The sequence below is a fragment of the Cupressus sempervirens genome, chromosome 5 (genome assembly GCF_028749045.1).
Source record: "Cupressus sempervirens isolate cs-2001-9-10 chromosome 5, ASM2874904v1, whole genome shotgun sequence".
Lineage (NCBI taxonomy): Eukaryota > Viridiplantae > Streptophyta > Pinopsida > Cupressales > Cupressaceae > Cupressus > Cupressus sempervirens.
Window position 1 is genome coordinate 1,056,498,393 of NC_143122.1, and position 25,525 is coordinate 1,056,523,917.

General features: G+C 35.6%; 1 pseudogene; it reads right to left on the bottom strand.

Moving 5' to 3' along the window:
- Positions 1–1,373: 1,373 nt before the first annotated feature.
- On the bottom strand, positions 1,374–21,729 carry LOC149559595 (dihydrolipoyl dehydrogenase 2, mitochondrial-like; annotated as a pseudogene).
- Between the last annotated feature and the right edge of the window lie 3,796 nt (positions 21,730–25,525).

Genomic DNA, 25,525 nt, shown 5'->3' on the forward strand with positions numbered 1-25,525 from the left:
CTGCCTGCGCTTGCTCTACCTGCACCTCCTCTGTCTGTGCCTCCCATCGTCACCTCAGTGACACCTCCTCCTCCTCCTCCTCCTCCTCTTCTCTCTCCTCCTCCATCTCCCTCATGGCTTGTGCTCGCATCCTCCTCATCCCTACTCGGGATCCCTCTCCAACCTCCATCTGTCTCCTGCCTCCACCCCCTCCATGTCCACCTCCCGCAGGTAATACATTAGGCTTTGTAAATCGTGGAAATGGGTGCCTTTGCCTCTCATAAAGGTATGCCAGATTTGCCCCTGCATCTATCACATCTGGGCGGTAATCCCAAGGAGTCACCACTAGAGCTGTTGTATCCCGTACCGCCGTTTGATAGTCCAGCATCGATAACCATCCTAGGGCCTCATCAGCACGCATCCAAGCATAGGTGGTCATCTCCACCGATATCCCCTGTCGCTCCGTAAACTGTCGCCATACTCGGTTGATCACAAATTGCTCTACAATATCTGTGCTCTGACCCACCAATGACCTACTATACTGCATATAGTCTAGCTCCCATGAATCTGACCACCGCTGACACTCCTAATACGATCGCCATGTGAACATCATCAGCTCATCAAATACCCACCGATAATAGGTCACATCCCCACTATGTCTCTGTGGGATAAAACCTCTATAACAAAAAATGTAAGGCTGGCTCCGCTCTCGTGGCTACACCCATGGTTGGATCACCGCAATGTGCTCACAAGCCCAAATCTATGCTAGCACTGCTCCACATGCCCAGGAACCACCATCATGGTACACTATCTCATGGAGCTCATGATACATATCAGCTAGGATCGTTGGCCCCCATGCCATCCTACACGGTTGAGCAATCAAATCTGCCAGCAGTCTGCCCCATCCTAGTGGGAAGCCCTTCTGGCTCCTATCGATCACCAAGGCTTGAGCAACCAATGGACATAACAAACTCGAAAGAGGGTAGCCAGCACCATAATCATCAATCAGTCGTTCCCAACTCAGATGACAGTCTAGGATGGTCACGTCCTCGAACATCTGCTGCATAGATGCTCGCCCCTCTGTCGAGGTTTGATCATAGTACACCTGTGACATATCACCAACCTGACATTAGTATCACTGGCATCAACATCAACTTGCTAAAAACATGATCGATCAATCAGACAAACTTACCGGCTCGCCCTGGCATGGCACTTGCAAGATGCGATACACATCCTCCAGTGTAATAGACACCTCTCCAATCGGTAAGTGAAAGGTGTTATGCTCATTGTGCCACCGCTCGGCCAACACAGTCAGCAAACCATGGTTTGCTCGTATATGGGGCATCCGTATGACCCATCGCAAACCCATAGCAGATATGGCGGCCTACTTAGCATCACTCAAAAAGTCCACAACACGCAGCCCCACCACCTTGGGGGCTCTGATATGTAATGCCGAAAATACCTCCTGTCAACACAAAAAAATGCAAACATTAGTAACATATCGAACACCTGATCATAATGCACAAAACTCATAAAAACATGCCAAAATGCATCTGTGCGACATTTTTTTCCACTGAGGATGATATAATTTGCTGAAATAGTATCGTACGATACTTCTAGTAAAGGCATGTGACACATTTCTATCGTGCGACATTTCGCACTGACTCATGCGACATATGGGTATGTCCCATACAATAGAACCTGAAACAGTCGTGCGACACTTTATTCGAAAAATTTTGTCACACGATACTTTGCAAAAAACCCTTCGTACGTGTGAAAAAACACCCAAAAAGCTCAAAAACATGACAAAAAAGTGGTTACTTACCGGCACCCCATACTGCTCTGTCCAATTGTGCAACCGGCTGCACTCGAAATGATGTCGGTGAAGCGAAATGTTCGCTAAAGCCATTGTCGCCTCTCAACCACTCAAAAGCTCTCCACAAGGCACAAAAGACAAATAATTTTTGAAAATGACACTTGGTCCCCTTTTATAGCTTCCGACCTCATTTTGACCTAATCTTTAAACATCTCAAAATTGCACGAAAATTGCACCCCTGGCTAATTTCGACGTCCTGGATCCATTTTCGAGATCAAAATTGAAGTCTAGGTTCATCTTGATGGTCAAAATTGCATTTTAAAATTCCACCTTCTTCTCAGCAGTTAGCTGACCCTTTGAGGTCTAATCTTCGAATCATCACTGGGGCACCTTCATTTCTTCATGTCTTCGTCATTTCTATGCTTCATATCTACTTCTATTCACCTTTTCACATCTAAATCCTCTTTCTACTCGATTTGACCTATTTTTTATGATTTATCTTTCACGGTCAACTTTGGTCAAACTGGGGCATCCTATCAGTTTCTTATAGTCACTCTTTGGTTCTAATCATTCATCTATCATCTTGAACATTGCTATATCTCAATTTATTCATATCTAGCTCATTTCTACATTCCCCTTATTTCATTTCAATTTCGATCCCGAGGGGGCAGAAATAGTCTATCAATACTTGCTACAACTATCTACTTCTTAGGAGCATTTGTTTGATCTTTTCACTTGCTCTTGATCTATCTTCTTTGCTAGGTGTTAGTATTCTTCTTGAATTCTGACATCATCTCTATCCTGGTGTTTAGGACTACCGCTATCAAACCATACATGCAAGATTTGCTATCTCTTTCTGCATTTCATTTTTTGGAATCAGATGTCTATTTCTATTACTGCCTACTTGGCTTTTATTTTCTTTGACGTAATGTGTTCCCAGATCGATCACACATTAGTCAAAGAGGGGCAAATGTAATCACATAAAAATGGTCACCTAGACTATTAGCCCCCTTCTCAACATTTTGGCTAAATTAATTTAATTATTTACCTAGACCAAATTGCTAATAATCAATTTATTTGATTATAACCTATAGTTTGACTATGCTATCCTAAGTTCATTATTTGATTAAAAGAACATGTCCCCTTTTAATTAAATAAAAGACCCCATTCTTCTAACCCACTTAAAGTGCACACATAAAGTCCTTTTTCTATTTTACAATTAAAAGAAAAGGCTTGTGAGACTTTTGTCTTATGTGACAAGTCAACTTATATTCTATTGGTTGACTTGTGTGTGCACATGGATCACTCCTCTTTTTGAATTCCACCGTTGATCATCCACCATCTTCATCTTGATCTCTACCATCCATACGACTTTAACAGGGAGAGAACTTTCCCCCTCAAAGGATCCACCCTCATTTGAATATTGTTACGTTGCAGGTTTTCTAATAGGTTTCTTTGGAGCTTTGTGGAGAACTTCTCATTTCTTGTCTCATTCTCTCATTACCATTGCACACTAGTTTAGATTCATACTTATATGCTAGTTTAATTATTTTCTTGCAATAATCTATCTCACATACTTTAAATAATGGTATTGTAACACTCTCATTCATATTCTAGCATAGTTGCATCTTGCATCTCCATTCTAGTTTAGTCTTCCATCTTGCATTGCATACTTGAGGGATTCCTCGAGATATTTGCACTCTTGCTCATCTCAAAGAACCTCTCGTTGCATGGTTTACTAGCAAGAAGCACATTTCTAAGGCTTAGCTGAGAGCTTTCATGCTTGAATACTAGCCTCTTGCACTCTGTGGATAGGGAGCTCTAAGCCAGCATCCAAGCATTCCAACTCATGGAATTGTTGGGATAGAATGGTTTAGAGTGTGACACATTTCTAGTGTACAAGACCCACTTATCCTATAATCAGATCCTCCTCATATATCTGGTGATTGTGTTTCTTATTGCTTCTTATCGTGGACCTTCCCTTTCCATGTGGAAAATTCCACTTGAATCATGGGTCATCCCTATCATCTTTGCTTGGTCTGCCTATATTTGAAGACCATGAATTTTCTCCTCCATCTCCATCTTTTTGCCTCATTTAAGGGTCATCTCTAAATATGTCTAACCTGAACATAGTGTTCCCACAAGATACTGATCACAGTCATCATAACATGACCAGATATCCCTTTTTTGGCAGATAATGATATCCTTATTAATATTGCATTTTAAGAATATCCTTTGCCTTTAAAGTTTCAACCCTATATTTTTCTTACATTTGCAGTTTGTCTCTAATATCATGTTGATTTATCAGGATCATTACAAATGTATTAACATTGCCACTTTGATTTATGTTTTCCAAGGAATGAAGGGCAACAATCTCTCCATTGTATGTGTGTGTATATATCTTCATTTTAGTCATACAAATTTATCCAATTGACCAAATATCAATGATAATTCGATCCTTAATGTACGATCATGCTTATGTTTTAACAAGTAATTGCACTCCTCTACACCTATATTTTGCATCTATGGAGCAAATTTATGTACACTTGTCTCTTCCATCTATGGAGTAAATGAAGGGTACTTTATCTTCAACTCAATCCAAAGGAGCATTTTAAAAGCAAGGCATATTATTTTAATCTTTCTTTCCTTCTTGCTTTTATGCATCTTCGTGAATAGAAATGACTTAAGCCTCTCATGATATATTTTTTGGAGATTATTTCTCAAGCCAACTACCTCATTATTTTTCTATATTATATTAAGGTCTTGGGACTGTGAGAGACACAATAGGTAGTTATGATGGTAATAATTGTCCTGTCAACTTTAAATCCACATGGAAAGTACTGCATATAAAAACAAAGTTTTCATTGTTACAAAGAATTGTTCTACTAAGATATGGATTATAAAGGTTGTAATTTTTTTAGATGAGTTATCTTTGCATAGCAAACTACTCCTTAGCTATAATGCCTCTATAATAACCACTTTTAATGTCAATTTTACATTGCAACAAAGTAGGGTCATATTGTCAATAAGCCTCCTGATCTGTAGGTGAGAATAAACATGAATTGAGGCTTGATCAAGGGTTGACAAAACTTAAGGATCCCTCATCTTAATTTGTCAAGTATTTGGGTCATATCTTGGTATGCATTTCATGACTAAGCTTTTACATCGGATGGCCACTAGGAATGTGACTATCTCCAATAATCATCTTTCTACTAACCTTTGAATGACATGGTTCCAATTAACATTCTTTAACTTTTCCTGTAATTTGTTCAAATCAATATAACCTCTCCAAGTATCCCTAACCTTTGCAAAGGTGCTTTCTAGCTCATTCAATTATCGGTAATCAAAATACTTAAACATGATTTGGACTACTTTTAATACTTCTAAACTGGAAAAAAAGAAAAAAGGCAAAAAAAATAACTTCCTTCACTTTAAATTAATTCTTCAATAAAAAACCCTAATTTCTCAAAAGATGAATTAAAAAATGGTGTACTTACTTCTCTTGTGTGGTGCTGGTGGTGATGACTTGCTTAAATTACCACTTTTCTTTGAATGTCACCTCAATATTCTTGGCTAATGCCTTCCATTATTGCATGATTAAGGAATTAGATGACCCATCACTATTTGCAATAAACTCTCATATACTTCAACCATCTAAAATTAACAAGGATTTACTTGTTGATATTTGACCCTAATCTCAAAACTAGATTGTACACGTTCTTATCTTGAATACTTTTCAACCTTTCCTCTGAATTTGTGCTCTTTATTAGTTCAAGAAAGAATATTGGATCCTAGAAAGGTTTTTAAAACCCTCTTTTGCCTAACCACACGATCAATACTCCTCATGTTATACCATTTCCCTTAGTGAACATTTAATAAAGAATTGGTAAGCCTCATTCAAGTTATAATAATGTGTATGACTCTAACAATCATTAAAGAACAAAAACACAAGGTCAAAGATTCATATTTTGGGCAAGTCTTCCTTTGCCAAAGGTGAAGAGTAAGTTCTAAACTGAGCTTTTGGCTCTAACAATGGACTTGAAACTAAGCTTCGAAGACTTAAATTCATAACACTAGTGACAAGGACTATTGAGATAGTTCAAAATGAAATTTCTAGATTCAAAAGGACTTGTGAATTAAACGAATAGGGTCAATGTCGTATAAACAAGATAAAAGGGAAGATTGCAAGAATCATGGATGACATGGATTGACACATTAGAACATTGTATAGGTTCCTAACAAGGATGAAGGGCACTCTAAACTTTATGAAGTAGTTGATTTGCAAGGATTTTGAATCTAAAAATTTCTCAAGAAATAGTAGCCAACATTTACTCCAACACTAGAAAAACTTACTCTCAACACAATGAAAAATACAGCTTTGATGCCAATAAATGCAATCAAGGATTGTGTACCTAGTAAAAGATTAACTATCTAAGAAGAACATTAGATTTAAACATATAAATGTTCAACAAAACATATTGAATTTGTATTAATTTTATTTCTAAATATCCATCACATAGAAAATAACTACATACTAACAAAACAAAGACTTCACTAAAAATAATCAAAATGAGTCCCTACTACAAAACAATCTACATAAGTACAAAACCCAATCATTGTTATTTCATACTAGCACTTACCTAAACCCAAAATATTAATTAGTATATATAAAGTGTTTTAGCTTGGTCAATTGACACTAAGTCCTAATTGCACTTAAGATTTCTTAGGGAATTGCATAGTAGTTGGGATTTAGGTGTCCACTTTAAGTGTTGACTCCACCTTTAGTGCATTTATCTCTTTATCACTCTCCATATTTATTGCACATGTTCAATAAGTTTTCTCTTGATTATCATGTATACTTGTCATTGTCTCATTCGATTTTATTAGTCACCTTAGATATATAGCTAAGGGCTCTCCTATGTATGATCATCCATTGTACTATATTGCATTGTTGATAGGAATACACTTTATTATTTTTATATTCATTTTCTCATTATTGTACATTTCATTGCATCTAGATCATGGGTGGCTATCTTCATAGCTAAATATTATACAAGATCAGAGGCCACAATATCTTTTGAGATATTTGATTGCATACTTCGGTAGAATTTGGATGTCATCCTCATTGTTTTATATTGCAAGGAAAAAATGGAGCTTTCTAGTGAAATTAAAGGTTGGCATTACATTAAGGAAGTTCAAAAATCCAAAGATTAAATTATCCAAATAGGACATATGAGACCAAAGTTGTAGTTATTTGAAGTTCAAAGGTGTGGTGGTGATTCAAACATTGTACTTACATAGATGGTTTTCAAACATCATATGTCATCTAAACTCCATTGTCTAAATATTATTTTCCTGTTTGGGACAAAATTTTGTGCTCTACACATTAGTGTAGGCAGTTTCGGATTTCAATGTCTGTATTTTTTAGACATAAGTATAATTCCTTTTTTGCAAGTACCAAGGCTTCATTTGTGTTCATACAAACCCTCTTTTTTGTGTAAGTTGTGTTGAAAGTGTGCATATGTTTTTTGCATTTTATAGTGGTGTTGTTAGTTTATAGTGGTTGTGATTAAAAGTTGTACTCTCATGATTCAACTTGGTTTTGTAATTATAATAAATGTTTTTAGAATTTTTTATAAGCTTTTTATAAAATAAATTCAAATAAATATGCAAATTTAGAACTCAATTTTTTATCCACCTACTATATTTGTTGCAAAGATCCATCCTTCAAATAGTAGACATAAGCGACAGTTACTCCTACGTTTCCTTGGCACATTGGTATAATCGATGAGCATCATTGACAATTTGCAACACATTCTTAGTGGCATCATCATTTGCATTCATATTTGCATCATTTTATATCATGTTTTATTCTCTTGCATGAGCTATGTTGTATGTAGTAAGGTAAAGTGTCATTCTTCCTTGAACTTGTCATTGATGGTATATTTTATGTAATCCTTATGTATACAATAGATTGGGAAGCATATTGTAAGACTTGGCACATGTCTTTGTTCGACACTTAGAATATATCAATCTACCATTGAAGAGTATCAAGTTGATGGTCAAGTGTCTCTATGTCTAATCATCATATTGTTGTGGGTGATTCATTACTCATTCTTCATTGACAATGGACATTGTTTTGTCATAGTTTGACATTCTTCGTGCAACATTGTCTATATTTTCTTTTAGGTAGAACATTGGCCAATTATGTATATGTATCTTCGAATATGTAGATTTTCCTATTGTGTATTCTCATCTCTTTTGAACTGGAGCTTTCTCCCATGTGGTTTTCTCCCTTTCTCCATAGCTGAGAGATTACATTTCATAAATACAAATACCTAACATGGTCTAGCAATTTTTAGAGCATGCATATTAGTTTAGGCATACTTGCATATGTTACTTTAATTTATGATGCACATACTATTCTCATACATATTATTATGCATAATTAAAATACATTTTTGCACATTCATGCTCTAGCAACTCAAATACTGAGTCTAAATTTAACTCAATCTAATTTAATTAGGCCCAAATTTCATTTTGTGCATAACACACCTTTGGTTTGTATATCTAGCTCTAGTTTCTAGTTGCAATGCCCAAGTTTTACCACATGGATTGCACTAGCACCAAAAAATAGTGCAATTTGTTCAAACTAAAGAAAAAAGCATGTGCATCTAGTTCATTGGTTATATTATTTTATCTCCTATATTTACAAAATATGATATATTAAATCTATTTTATACACTATAGGTATATTCGCTATTCTCCAAGGATCAATTCTCTTCTCATAAATCTACTATGTGCAAGAGAAATGCCTACTACATTCATGACTAATTTGAAATGCCTACAATACTCATTGCTAGTTTTAAAATTTGTGCTCAATTATGGAGAAACCAATAATTTGTAATATATTTAGGCAATTAGTTTTTCAAAGATGTGTAAGAAGTGCATCTCAAAATTTTATTTTATCTTAAAATACTAAATTGCAAGTATATTATATTAAAAATATTTGCAAGCATTCAAGTATATATTATGCTTCTACTTAACTTTTCCAAGTTTGAAATATTTTGAGAATGATCAAAAATTCTTGTGGACCAAGTCCCAGTCTAGTGCTAAGATATCAAAACAATCCAAGTCTAATACCTAAGTATCAAAAATCTCTTAGATTGATAACAATGTATTAGACCAAGTCCCACTCTACTACCATGGCAATATAGTCATCAAGTACATTACCAATGTATCTGTTAGTTCAGGATTTTTTAGAGTTCCCATTTCTTTTTGTTTCTTTTTATGATTCACTCCTACTTTCATTGTTTATTTTAAACCATTGGTTTTGTCTTTTGTCAATTTATTAATTTGAGATGCAATAAACAATTTCCAATGGCCCATTAGTGAACCTTTTCCTAGTGGTACCTCTCTCTCTCTCTCTCTCTCTCTCTCTCTCTCTCTCTCTCTCTCTGCCTATTATTGACCAAGTTTGACCCGTAAAACCTCCATGAAAAATGTATTGTTTTTATCATGTCAAAAGGTTCAAAGTTTCTTGAAGTAATCCTAAACCACTTTGTATCAGTTTCAAATGGTATGTAAGTAGTTATGAACCTCTTTGTACACTTTGAATTAGGTTCAACAGTTCAATGGTTCCTTTGATTCAACTTATCTTTGTTTCTCATACAACATTTTATGGTGGGCCCTCACTGGACATGCTACGAAGTTCAAGGAAAAATTGCGCTATAGTTGGACACCATTCTGGAACTAACACATCCGTGTATAACTTGATCATTTGTGGAAAGATGACAGATAATTAATGTTTCAAGATAGGGCTATCATTAGTAATTGCGCCAAGATTTTGATTAAAGGAATAAAAATAAAGATTTGATGTGTGTGAAGGCAAAATATCACTTGAGCTTCTTGTCTTGTATTTAATGCTAGACGTCATAGTAGTCCCATCCTCCCTTTTCTCATGGCATGTAAAGATTCATTATGCTCATCTCATAATTAATGTCGTGTTCCTGTTGTGAAGTCTATATGAGGTAAATCATCCTTTGTAAAAAGAAGCATAAGTTGCCTCAAGTGATTTAGACACTAGTTGCAGAAGTCTGGAGAGAGATTGAACTTTCATAGTTACTCTAATTGTTGTTCCTCGAGCAAATTTCATATTTCCCAAATCCTTTTTTTCTTCTTTTAATAAAAAAAGTAGTGATTGCTTCTTTTATTTCCAAAAGAGAGATTTTGAGTCATGAGGTCTACTCTTCATATGTTTGGAAATACTCGTAGCTTGTATAGTAAGTCACCTATCATATCAAATACAAACCTCCTAGGGGTTGATTTAGGGGGAATAACATAGAAGTTATGTGAGAAACTTTAAGAACCTTTTTCCACTGAAGTCTTGGATTGTAATTTTCTTATGGCTTCCACCTTCCCACCAGCATATCCCTTTCTAGAATTGATTCAAGAATGTATTCAAATGTATGATGTACCTAGCAAGAGTATTTTGAAAAAGGATGGGAGTTTATTGCTAAGAATCACTTGAGAATTTGTGTCTAAACTGTTTCGTCTTGAAGAGCAAGAGCTTTTCGACTCGACTCCTACATCATCTTTGGTAAAGTTTTCAAAAAGTTCAAACATCTTTAGGAACGTCATTGTGAAGAGTTGGATTGTAACATTTTACAAAGGTGGTTGTAGGCTGTTGAAACCCCTTAAGAAGGATCATGTGTCTCCACAGGTTCATGATATAATAGTTTTGCTACAGTAAATATGTGGTTCTCTAGATGTGATGTTATTTGAAGATTGGATGTATTTTTACATCCAGATAGCGTTGGAAGAGTCATAGTTTTAGACTGGGCTTAGTTAATTGCTAGCTCTTTGAGGAACCAACTTAAGTGGGCTTTGAACCTAAGGAAAGATTTTTATATGTCCTCATTTGATGTATATGTTAACTAGTACCCAAGATTTACAATCTTTACCTCATGAACACTTGACTGAAAACATCACTATGTATAATTATTGTCTTGGGTTGCATAAGAATAAAGCTTTGAAAATTTTCAAAAAATCCATGATATTTGCTCCGGGAAGCTATGTTTTGAAATGATAGGTTCTCCTCATCGTAGATTCTCTTTTGAGTCTCATAAACTTGTTCAATCTTATGGGAGCATATAGATTCAGTATCCTAAATTTACTTATTTGAGGATAGGAGGCTTTGATGATGAACCTATTTGAAGATAGGAGGCTTTGATGATGAACCTATGCGACTTCTGAGATATGCCCTTGATTGTTTTATCCTAGTAGAAGTGTCTCAGCAACTAGTTACTGTCACAAAGAAGTATCAAATATTATCTTCCCACTTAAATTAGGCAAATTAACTTGTAGAAGCATGGAAGATGCCATATGTATAAGTTCATATTTAGTTAACTTATCTTTTGGCTTCTATCATGCTGGGCTGAATTTTGATAGCAAGGAGATATTTCATAACTTGTTTGGACCCAATGTAAAGTTTTTGCATGTTCATAATGTTGAAGACTTTTGGGAGGATTGTGCAAATGAGCTGAAAATGCAAAAAAGAGAATCTTCCAAGTTTACCATTTCTCATATTAAGTTGTATCAATTGAGTATGGATGTGGACACGACAAGTATTAAAGAAGATAAGTCAAATCTTATTAACACTCAAGCAACTGAGTCTCTGACTTCCAAACAAGTTGTTATAAATTGGGATTCTGAAGAAGATAACATTCTTGAAAGGACAAAAATTATCTTTAAAAGAACAAATTCTTGGCTAAAGATGAAAAGGAGCAAACATGTTAAAAAATTAATTGATCCCAACTATTCTAATGCTGCCCTTAAACTTGTAGGTAATAGGAGATCTTCAAGAATTAGTAGTGTGAAAGGTATTGATACTTCCTCAGTGCAGAAAACCCATTCCAAGAGTAAAGCCAAGATGTCAACACCAGCAAGATCTAATGAAGCCATTCAAGTTGACAGTGAACCTAACAAAGAACTAGTTGGCGAACTTATTGACAATCATCAACGAGTGCATATGACAATGGGCACATCTCCTCAGAGAACAAAAATTATGAATACTCCAACCAAGAGCAATGAACCTCAAAAAGTTGTTTTTTCCACTCCAAATTGGTTAGTCGCTTCAATAAATAAGAAACAAAGTTTGGTACCTGTTTGCTTTCCTATAGATGATATTGTGAGCAAGTACACTACTAAGACTCCAAAACCTAAGAGAACTAAAAGCACCATTAGGAAAGTATTTGACAACGTAACAGGCAAAAGCATTGCAGAAGTGGCTACATATATTACAAGGAGGGTACGTATGAGCTTGATCTGAGCAACTTTGAAGTTACTCGCATAAACCTAAGTAATCAATTGTGAAACAAAAGAGCATTGGGTGGAATCATCGACCAAGCAAATTGTTTTGCAATCTCAAGAAGATGGAATTGAGAAGAAAAAGTTGAAGGCAGAAATAAATGCAATGGTTGAATATATAAGCTCATTGAAAGGACAGAGTTCAACATCCAATGATCAAACACGACTCACATTTGATCCAAGTGCACCTAAGAATCAACAATTGGTGGATAATTTGAAAAAGGGGAAAGTTGTGATCGTTGTTGTCAATAATTGGATATTCTTTGTTGGTTTATTCTTGAATCAATATTGAACTGTGGAGTTACTTTTTATTATTGGATCCATAAATAATGCAGGTTCTATATATTTAGTTAATCTATTATTGTTTCTCTTGAATGCACATGCTGATGGAAAAACTATGTATTTCCATTGTTATATGTGTTGATCGTTTTACTTCATTTTTTATTTATCTAATTTTTCCCTCTATCCAAGAATACACAAGATACCTTATTGCTTTATGGTTAAAAGTAATTCACATTTAAAAGTACTTTTGTTGAACATCTAACAAGGGAGTTGAACCTTAGTAAAATTCATATATGAATTAGAGAATAACAATTCTTCAACTGTTGTAAAGTTGTTTTTGTCTTGAGAATTGGGCACGAAGAGTTCTAATCATTTATTTTATAGAAAAGACGAATCCATTTTATCAAATTGAATCCAAGTCAAATATTGAATCCAAAGTCCAATGCTAAGGTATCAAAACAACCTAAGTATAATACACAAGTATCAAAAATCTCTAAGTTTGATAACAAGATATTCGACCAAGCCCCACTCTACTACCACAACAATATAATCACCAAGTACAATATCAATGTATCAAATTGAGTCCAAGTCCAATATTATATCCAACAACCCCCAACATTGACACCCTCAACAATATTCTTCACATTAGGTTCAATGTTTTGATTGCCTTTCAAAGATCAATCAATACTCTACCTCCCAAAAGTTTAATAAAACCTTCTAACCACCTTAAGCTATATTTTAGCAAGTTATTTGTTATAGTTGTTAGGTTTCTCTTCCCCTAAAAATACTAATCAAAATACTCTCCTCACGTGTGAGAAGACACATTCTCTAGTTGGATATACTCAAATCCCATTTGTTGATTCTTCCTTGATCTTCTCCGTCTACGAGTGCATCAATCTAGTGATTCCACTTTCTCATATAAAAAAATTATCTCCTTGTTATGTCTAGAAACTATCTTAAAAATCACCTATTTCTCATCCAAGATCTATAAAACAAAAGCCTTCCAATCACTAAAAGTCATCATCCCATTATGTTGCCTATCTCTAAAAATTCAAAGGAGCATTTTGAAAGCAAGGCATGTTTCTTTAAATCTTTCTTGTTTTTATGCGTGTGTGGAAAGAACTTAAACCTTTGATGATATTTTCTTACCTCGTTAGTTTTCTATAGTATATTAAGGCCTTTGGGATTTTGAGAAACACAATAAGTCCACATGGCATTAATACATGTCCTAACAACTGTAGATTGACATGGAAAGTCTTGCATATAACAACAAAATATCCACCCTTACAAAAAAAATTTAAAAATTGTTCTAAGAGATGGGATGTCCTTTTGTTAATTAATAATAACAAACCATTCACCCTTGCAAAAAATTGTTCTACTAAGAGATGGATTCTAAAGGGTGTAAAACATTTGGAGACGTATTTGCGAATGCTAAACTTGATATCAAGGAATGAAGTCCAAATAAAGCTTAGATAATTAAATCACAAAAGAAAATGATTCTTTAAAAAAAAAAATTTTAAATTCCCTTCTCAACTTCAACATAGAAATTCCGAGCAGTATGAAATTGTGAAAAACTTTACTCTTGTTGATGACCGCACATATATACTCTATTGACTAAATTGTGTGCGTTGTATTGTTGACGATCTTCAAGGGACTGTCTACACTAGCATTCAAGACATCGCTAGGCCTATTAATGTAGTCAATATTATTCTCAACATTTCAATGGTAAATGCAACTAATGTAATTGAGGTTTCAAGGGAAGGTTGTGGCGTGCATAATATTTAGCTACCATCTATTGATATGCTTAAATGAAGAGTAAGATGTGATATCTGTAATTGTAATTAATAGTGGTTCTATGTTGGGCACTATTGATATACTTTAAAGACTGCCTCCCAGACCATAATGGCTTATATTGTGTATCCTATTGTTCTCGACTAATATAAGAAATAATAGTAACTCAGCTTTGTGTGAGATGAGACTCCATTATTGTGATCATAGTTCATGGACTCTTCGAGTTCCCAATGACTCTAGAATCTCGGCCGAGGCAAAACTCCCTAGAAACATAGCTTTTGCCAAGTCCTGCACATTTCTTGCTATCTCAAGTCAAATCAGCCTTGCCAAGTCCAAGTCTGGGAACTATGGTTGTGATCAATCATTACATTTAGTATCTAGTCATCAAATTTATTTCCCAATAATAAAGTTATGGATGGACCACATTATTCTCAGGTTTAGTTGCATGTCACTAAAATAATCTCCACAACTACATATTTAACTCTCATGCACCGTTTCAACTGCTCATTATCTCCTAAAACTTGCTCGCTCTGGGTTTCTACACTTGATAGTATCTACAGATACCATTGGAGTATACCATGGAAGAGATTTTGCCTTGGTCAAAACCCCTTGGATTGTTCCATAATGTGAATAAAATTGAAGACATACCAAGCAACCATTTGATATTATCCATCCTTATCATACATGTGCTCAATGTAAAATAGATATATGTTTCGATAATATCCTTTACTTGATATATTTAGATATCGTTTAAAACAAATTGGTATTTTCTCCTTTTTATGCAACATTTTATCGTGCAAATTGGCAAGTAACAACTAGTAGCAACAGGGATTGCATTATGCCCAGGATTGTGTTTGAAAAGGTCCAGGATCAAATCTGCCAGCATAGAGAACGAGTAATGTACAGAAGAATACACACACCCACACACAATTCCTTCATGTGTTGAACAATGTAATGAATTCAAACACACAAAATTCCTTCATGTGTTGAGCAATGTAATGAATTCAAACATACTTATTCTCTGATGTCGTGTGCAATACACTGAATTTAAATTTATATAGTTCTTGCAAGTCAGGTGGGTTGACGTATAAAAATACCTCCATCTATTATATAGTTGATCCCCCACAATCATGATTATAAAATAACTACCACTATCTCCAATTATACCGTGAACCCCTTAACCTTAAGCAAAGTAGTTTGCTTCAATGAAATTTACCATATGAAACAAAAGGTACACACAAATAGGTATCCAAGATATTTTCCTCATAACAATTGAGCTTTTGTAAAGATTTAAACCAGATCTAAATTAACATATAAAAAGAACGTGACAGAAAATATGAACTACTGTGTTTTCCAATTCTCTAGCATATTTAATGTGTCATTGTTTCTGTTCCCAAACTCAAATCAAATACTCAAAACTGTGTAATGTAACCAGATCTCAGTTCAAAGTTGTACTGCATCCGAAGCATTGCCTTTATTTAAAGAGTAACACAGCTTACTAAAAAATCTCCTGCATTTTTTAAAACTAAAGACGGTAACAATTTTCAACAGCATTATCAAACGATCATCATCCCAGTAATTGGTATCCAATAGCCAAACAGACAAAATTAAATGAATATATGATATCCACCACATATGTAATCAGAAATCCAAATGTGCACGGGTTTGTTAAACGTTGCAAGGGCAGCTTCGTTGATAGCTTCACTGGATGTTGTGTATGAAATATATTCTAGCAATGTCTTCACAAAATACTCCGTAGAGAAGCAATTGCAGCTTCACAACTCAACTCTATTTTGGGCTCATGGTATGGACACCTAGGATTTTCAGTTTCTCTACAGTTATTTTCATCATTGCATCAGCATCATTAATAAATTTGGCCTTGTGTTTTGCCATAAAGGGGAATTTCCCAACTGCATATGAAATGTGAAGTGTCTTCACCTACTTCTTGTCTTCCCGACCAATGCTATCTCTAGATGTGTGTTAAAAATTCAAGTTTCTAGCTTTGCATCTATGTTGTATTCTCCTGCATGAGCTATGTTGTACATGCAACACTAATACAAAGTTCATCCTTCTTAGTACTTTTTTATATGATGACATATATGTATATAAGGTAATTACCTATGAAAACATTGACTACATATGCCTCAACAGTTGTCAGCTCACCTCCTGGAGCTGGTTCTACTGTTAGCTTTGCACCTGATCCTAATGCATCAACACCAGTCACCTAAATTTTCTTTGTAAGTTTCATTTTATGTTTTTCTGATGTCTTCTAAATTTCCCCATCCACAGCGAAAACTGTATCAAAAGCAAATTCGACAACAGTAACTTCAGAGCCCAACCAACTCAATATTGAACACCATTTCCAAGCAAATGTGTTGTCTTGCAAAAAAAACAAGTGGTCTCATTGGGACCTCCTTGAGTGATGGTGTTCCTACGGATGCAATAAGTTTATTAACTTCATTTTCATCAACATTAATTCCAGGAAGGGGGGTTCACTTCCAAACCAATTGCTAAGACTCTACCTTTTTCATTCCACTATTTACACCATCAAGATACATTGACACCTCATTTCCAAACATAATATGTCCAGCACCTTTAACATAAGAGACATTAAATTGATAGTTTGTGGAATTTAATATGTAAGCAATTTTTTCATCGACAGTTTAGATCATACTCAATGATCTATCATCAGGATGAGTTAGCTAGAGAAGGGAGATCTACAAAGTTCTTCAATTTCTTTTGTCAGACCAGTCACAGCTCATATTCAGCACCATCTTCGCATGGGCATTGATTTCCAACGATCCCCACTTTCTAACCATGGGCAGCAAATGAATACTTGACTTCACAAACCATATGTAAGGATTGAAGCCCTGCACAAGATATCTGATACCTCTTAGTAGAATTGATCAAATTCAGATGGAGACAATTCTAACTTCGAAAAAATTATTGTTAACCTTGGCTTCCTTTTCTTTTTTTGCTGAAACGTGTTATGTCAAACCCAAATACTTTTGCAAACCAAAACAGCAGCAAGAGTCTAAGTTAATACCTCCTCAGTTGAAAACCAAAGATCGACAAACCATCCCACCAAAGTGGTTCAGGGCATAGTACTGACCTTTTTTATAACACGTCCAGAGTTTTAAATCTTAGTGAATGGCATCATCAAATAATAAATATCAGTGTCCCCTCCCCAATCTGCACTCAGTGAATTGAGCTATGATTCTTTGGTGTTAACCTTGAGTTGACTGTTAATTTGCACACAACAAATACCATCATAAATTATAAGGAAGAAATTCTCTGTATATTTCTAAACACAATTGCACGAGAAGACTGGAATGAATTAGAGTCCAAAAGATGATAAATTAGTGTAAACACACCCAGATTTCCAATATGATATGAGCTGTTAAATCTCAACTAGATGCTTCCAGTGCACCTTGAAGAAATTCAATTCAAGCAATCGAGGTTGACTAAGATAGCAAAAAAATAGCTTATACACTGCTGATTAATGGTTTAAGTCTTAAGTAATGGACAGAGAAAATTTAACACAATTCAGCACTATCCTAGTAACCCCATGGCATTAAACTCGGAGTAACCTCCACATTTCATTAGTTCTACAATATATATCCTTCCATTTGAAGGGCTGTGGTTCTAAAAATGATATGTACTATACACTTGTATGAATTATTAAAATGAGTGTGATAATAGGAGAGAAATTTGTTCTGTAAATGGCCTTCGAAAATTCTAGATGAGCTGAGATGAAGCAAAACAAGGGAAAGCAGTGTGGGAATACTGTAGAATAATTTCATTGTAACTTGGCAGTAAAAGAGGAAAACTGATATAACCTTCACAGATGGAAACATACATTATGCACCTACGTATAAGGTTGAATCGTGATCTTTATGATACAACCACATTCCTAGATTCAGACAATTAACTTTGGTAGATAACACCAATAATGTTGAAATAAAAACTCAAAGAATGAAATATGACCAACTTAACGATTAAAAGAATGAATCTAACAATAGGAACATTGAGCTTGAAGTTGAAGACTCCAAACAAAATATAAGAAATAGGTTATGGATGAAAAGTTGATAGAATTGAACAAAGAGACATTTCCAAATCTTCAATAGAACTATCAAAAGAAGGAAATGGAATCTCAAATGATAAAGACTAGGAGTGGAGATTAATACAAGTATTTCCATGCCATGACAAGCCACAAAAGAAACCACATCTCAGACATTAATGCTGAAGAGGCCTTTCTTCTGAAACTTTGAAAGGTAGCAAGGAAGGCAGCATCCTTAAGCTAACTATGGAACAGGGAGCAAAAAAAAAGGGCCGCAACCTGAGATCAGGTAATATGGATCTTCAGACCAGAACTGAGTGATTTGGATTTACTGGTGATGAATTATCAAAGAGCTGGGTTATCTATTTCGAGAGTATATGTGGTACAGAGAGTGGTTAAGAAAAAAAATCCATGAAATCTGTTTTTAATGTGAATACTGACATCGATGATGTGATTCCGAAGCTGGTGATCTCAGAGACTCTTGAATTAATCAGCTGAAAGGCTCACGAAGAATGCAGATTTAGAAATGGAGTTTGTATCCACCACCTGAGATAGATTATATGGCATTGGAATTTATTCAGAGTATCCTTAATTTAAAGAGAGATAAAGATAGAATCTTGCCCTTGGCCATGGGCAACACAAGCCTTTGAATCTGTGCCTAGTTACCTAGTTTTGATCGCTTAAGGAAGCCTGATAGAGATATTCCTCCCTAAGACTTGCATGCACAAGCCCTTATGAGCTCTAGTCAAAGGAGGTTTTCAAGGTCATCGATGATTCATTGGGCTACTACATCCAAAGTTTGTTGATGGCCTCCTATGCTTGAATCTGTGTTGGAATTGATTTGAGCAAACCAGTCAAGTAAGCAATTAACTTAAAATCAATCCTTAGGAAAGGGATACAAAAGCTTGATTACAAATACCTTCCAATCAGGTGTTTCAAATGTTAGGAAATCACAGTGTGGCTAAAAAAATGTTGGAAGCCAAGAGAAAGGAAGCAAAAGTGGCCAAACTCTATAGTGTCTAAGATATGGGGGACCAAATTAAGGTGGCATTAGTTCATATAGATGTGGCAAACAAAGAGGTCCTTTTGGATCTGGCTTCTTGTTTGGGGCTAGCAAAGGGAGGAATATCCTCTCTAATTATGAGTGATTCCTCAAAGATGAGCCCTCAATGTAATGTGGTTAAGAGGTTTCAGTGCTTTGAGAAGCATCAAAAGTTGAAACACTTGTTTGAAGTAAAGAAATCCAAAGATTTAACACTTCTGGAGACAAAGGTGGGGGTAGATGCCTTAATGTGATGTCCCAGCTGAGAGAGTCAACCGCATATCCCCTTGCAAAGATTGAACATTGCACCCAATAGTGACTGTAAGGTCAATATGATGTTCCCACTAGTAATAGCCCTACGTATAGTCGTACAGTGGAATGAACCCCCCCAACCCCCCCCCCCCACCTCACCCCACCCCACACCACCCCCCCACACCATACATCACTCCTACACATTGTGCAGGCCCTCCTTGTACGAATGCACACCCTCCACATACGGTTGTACGATTGTTGTTCTCACAGCTTAGCTTCAATTTAGTTTGTGTCGATGTCATATGACCAAGTCCAATGGCAGTCCTCAAATGTCAAACTTGCCTATAGCAGCAAGTCCCTTTGTTCATTGTTTGAACACTATGTTGTAGTACAAATGCAATTGAATTGGATCATCAAGAACAGAAAATAATCAAAACATGAATAGCAAATAGATCTTTCAAACGAACCTTATATTAATAATGGTAGCACTTGAAATTACAATAGTTTTGGACAAGAGCTGAGTAAATACAGATATGTCTTCAAATGAAGACTTTCACAAACTGGACACACAATGTGAAATATCATAATGATATTTCCAACAGCAAACTTGGGTTGTTGTGGAGCACCAAAAGCTGTGAATGCAAACTAGGGAGGATCTTCCACCTCTGAAATTGTGCATGAACTGTTAGGAATAACAATGAACAGAAATAACAATTACATGCAAATATATCCAATATCAGGAAATAAATAATGCACACAAAAAAGAACACAAGACACAAAGATTTAACGCGGTTCACCCAATCCCTAGTCTACGTCCACCAAACAACAAGTCCAATATTCTTATTATCTAGTGATTACAACTGGATTACAATCTGCAATCCCTTACAGCTCAATACCACCACAAGAAGCTACTATCTCATCTTACATTCTACAATCCCCAACCCTAAGCCATTTTAGACAAGCTTTTTGCCGCTTACAAAATTAGGGCTAGACTAAGCCGACTAATAAAAAAATAAGTCTCGACACCTTTTACAATTAAAAAAGTCATTTGAGCTTTCAAGGGCATTGCCCCCGAAAACCCCTGCGGGGGTGTTGCCCCTCGACCCCACCCTGTACTACACCTGGGGCTCTACCCCAAGACGCCGCAAGGGGGGCTGTCCCCAAACCCCCATACTAAAATCTAGGAGAAAACCGCACCAAATGAAGTGGGGAAAAAATTAACCTCCAAGTCTGATTAGGCTCCACATAACAACATGAACTACCTTCAACCTTCAACTTCTAGATATAATTCACAACATCCAACCATCTCCCCCTTGTAAAGGCCTCCAAGAAGCATCTAGAGATTTACATCATATAACATTATTTATTTATTTTATTATTTAAGGCCCTTTATTTAATAATTAAACTAGTTAATCAAATGAGTCCCACTTAATTAATTAACCTAATTAAGAAGCTTCTAAAAATTAAGTACATTGCAAATCCTTGCTGCCCAAAGATTGCTTTCCCTCAAGCAATCCATCATCAAACAGTTTGTCGATGAAGCTCTAGGATCTCAAACCAAGCATAGACATTGCTAGCAATGTTTGAACACTATGTTGTCGTACAAATGCAATTGAAATTGGATCGCCAAGAAAAAAAAATAATCAAACTACGAATAGAAAATACATCTTTCAAAGGAACCTCATATTAATAATAGTAGCACTTCAAATTACAATAGTTTCAGACAAGAGTAAAACACATTGATGCTCCAAGCCAAAGCCTTTCTACCATCATGCTCATCAATCTCTTCAAGAATCTCATAGTAGCTCAAGTAGATCATGTTGGTTCCATGAGGAAGCCCCTCACACACAGAGATTGTAATTAGGCATGCCTCGTGCACAATCTAAGGATAAACTCCATATTCGACCAACGGTGAACTTTTCCTACAAAAAGGATCACTAGTCATGTCTACTTCTCCATGAAGTTGATTGATCAATGTTGGCATCCAAACAAGCTACATGCAATTTCAACCTTGCTTTTGTCGTGTAGGCTTAGGTTTTCTCCACTTGCAGGGTGGTAGCAGATTCTTGCATATCCTCGTGTGCCTTCATTTTCTTCATCACTCTTATTGCCATCGGCAACCTCCTTAGCCTTGTGCATTTTAGATGTTTTCTTTATAATGCTCGAATAAACTATTGACCAATCTAATTACTGCAATAGAAGGGATGCATTTTTTATTATAAACAGTCCATAGTGTAGTTATGAAAAGTAGGAATATTATATCCATCTCATCAATGCATGAAATCATAAAAATATCCATGTCAAAGAAAGTCTAGTATCATGGTGCTCCTTTATGGTCCCAAAAAGTCAAGAGACATATCACAGATCAAAGCTTGCAATCCTAGATCTACGAGGAGATTATTCAATTTGATATTTGCACAAATCTCTAGTATTGTCAAGTTCCTAGCAAAGGGATTGCTATTGATGTCATCAAGGCTCGGAAAATTATCAAGTGCAATATCTCTATCAAGGTGGCATCATCACATAGTGCTCTAGGAGCCAAGATTTCAAAATCTCACTCAGAAATGTTGCAACTGCTAACTTGAATTCCTTGTCATGGTGTCTCAATGAACTGAGTTGTCTCAATGCAGCTTCAATCAAAGCAAGGATTCTCTGTATAATCTTAAAGGTGATTGATTCACCTTACTCAAACATGCTTCCAATATATCTAATGGAATATCAACACCATCGTTGAGCTCTTTGCCAATCTTTTGTAGTGCATTCAACCACCATTGTCCATCACTTGATGCTATATCTCCCCACACAAGTCGGCGAGATCACTGACTCTGATACCACTATGTTATCCTAGCTCAGAGAGTAAATTGCACACCCCCCTACTGAGATTGAGTGTTGTTCCCAATAATGACCATATAGTTTTGATAAGTTGGCAGTAGTATTATCCCTAAGCATAACCGTACGATGAAATGATCCTCCCCCCCCTCCACCGTATGTCACTCTTGTACACTATATGGGCCCTCATTCCTCAACATCGTTTTCATATACACTCCTTCCACATACAATCGTACCAATGTTGTCACGACTTGCCTTTGGTGTCGTTTGTACAAATGTCTACTGTCAAGTCCATCCAATGGCATGCCTAAAATGTAAATCTTACCTACAATAGCAAGTCCTTTGTATGTCCTCTGAACATTATGTCATCATACAATGCAATTGAAATCAAATCACCAAGAACAAGAAATAATCAAAATGTGAATACTAAATAGATCTTTAAGGAACCTTGTATTAATAATGATAGCACTTCATATTACAATAGTTTGCACAAGAGCCGAGTATATACAGATCTATCTTTAAATGAAAACTTTCACAAGCTTGACGTACAATGTGAAATATCGTAATGACATTTCCAATGGCAGACTAGGATGGTTGTGAACCATTGAAACTATGAATGCAGAGTAGGGAGGATCTTCCACCTCCAAGAATGTGCACAAACTACATTCAGTCTTCGGGTTTTGAAAATACAAAAGTTAGATAAATTCCATAATGATTTATAACACCCAACCATCTTCTTATAAGGGCCTCCAAGAAGCATCTAGAGGTTTACAATAGGCGACATAATTTATTATTTTATTATTTGGGCCCCTTTATTTAATAATCAAAGTAATTAATTAGATAAGACCTTATGGTATTATTTTAATATTTTGGACCACTCTACTAATTAAACTAATTAAGATGCTTGTGCAAACTGGGGACATTACAATTAGAAGAGTTCTTGAGGAGATTTTGGTCATGCATGACTTCTATGGTGGAGTCCCAATAAAGCATCATAGTTAGACTCAAGCACTTCAAAAAAGTTTTTCTATGTCACTAGCACTATGTATGACACTGAGAGCCTCGTTAGTAGGAGGTGTAACAAAATACATAGCTACTCAAAGATCATTTTGTAGAGAAAAATGGTTGATAGGAGGATATTTCAATGCTATTCTTCATGCTGATGAAAAGTTTAGTAATAGATGTCCCAATATAAGTGGTTCAAACTCTTTACCCAAGACATCTATCATGAATGTGCCTTGGTTTACATGGAACAATCAACAAAGTGTAGAGGAATAGAACTTGAGCAGATTGGATAGGTTCTTGGTTAGCCTTTGGTGCCATATCATCCATTTTATTGGTGTGGAACATTGTTCCATTCAGATCAGTATTAGTTGAGATAAGTGTCCAAGGGGGAGCTCATTTAAGATGGAAATCTTATGGTTTGAGACTGACTACAAGCTTTAGCAAAGCTTTGATAGATTGTAACTGAGAGGATGTAAGGGTTTGCTATCGATTTATCCACAAGCAAAAGTTGGGTAGGGTGGAAAGTGTTTATGTTTTAGCCCCAAAAATGATGATAAACAACAATATGCAAAATAGAAAATGGCACAAGAAGACACAGCAACTTTATCCTGGGAAAACCCTTCCACTTGAAGGGGAAAACCCAGCCACACCAGCAAAATGTCTTTTATTGATAATAAAATGTTCAAGTACAAAGCTTTCAATTGATTGCTTACAATACACTGAGCAATCTCATATATAGATTCGAGATGAGACTATTCACATTACATAAGGTCTCTTCAAATTCCAAATACAAGACTCTTCATATTTCCATACACATGCCTCTTTGTACGACGCATAACACGTCTCTTTATAAAATTTAATTTCAAATATTATCACAACTGTCTTCTTCAGCTGAAGATGATCATAGCAGTCATAACTGTCATATTTCTATTGCATAAAATCGAAGATAAAGATCTCTATTGCAGCTAAATTAGGAGATATTCAACAGAAAAATCTAACAAGGAGTGGAATAAGGCTAGATTAGGAGATATTTTAAAAAAATATTCTAAGTGGAGTCAACCAATCAAATGGTTGGAATTTTGATAGCTAGGTCAGGGGTAGATGGTCTCCATGCCACAACCAATGGTTTAAGGCATGTTCACAATACAATGCTTTGATTACCAAAGATTTTTCGATACAGAAAGTCTAGAATTAATTGGTTTTTGAGAAGGTGCTCATAAACCATTTTTTCCATCTTGCTAAGATGAAAAGAAGAACTTTTTTTAGGTTCGCAGATGGAATTTTTAAAAATCTTTTCGCTTCAATCTCCTCTAAGGATTTGGATGCTCGAGAGGTTCTTTCTTGCAACAACCATTATCTGATTATGGTGAAGTAACACCAAGGCTTGAAAAGTCATTCCTCCCGAGATGAGATTTGTGCAATTATCCTCTTTTTAGACACTTGAAAGGCTCACAATCCAAATGGCTTCCAAGTAGGGTTCTTTTAGAAGTATTAGGCTTTGGTTGATGAAGATGTTTGATTGGCTGCTAAACAATGTTATTCTTAGGATCCACATTCAAAAGTTGGAAAGCTATGTCTATCGCTCTTATTACTAAAGAAAAATTCTCCAAAGTACTATAACAAATTCAACTCAATCTCCTTGTGCAATTCTATTTACAAAATCATGACCAAGGCCACGGTCATTTGGTCAAAGCATTAACTCAAGGATATCATCTTCGAGGAGCAAATAGATTTTCTAAAGGGAATACAGGTTTTAAATGTGATTGGCATTGCTCGTAAGACAATTTACTCTATGCATATCAACAAAAAGGAGAGATGTTTCTTAGGTTGGATAAGTAAGGCTTATGATAGGGTGGAATGAGATCTCCTGATCCAAATGGTGTAGACACCTAAAATTGTCCAAATCTCAGTTCCTAGCCAATTAAATAGATATTTATTATGTATTTAATTACCCTACCTTTTATTAAATAAATTTACATTTATTTAATTATGTTCACCTTTCCTTGATTTAAATAAACTAAGGTTTATCTAAATCCTAGCCTTTCCTTGATTTAAATAAACTAAAGTTTATTTAAATCCTAACCCATTCACTTTAATTAAG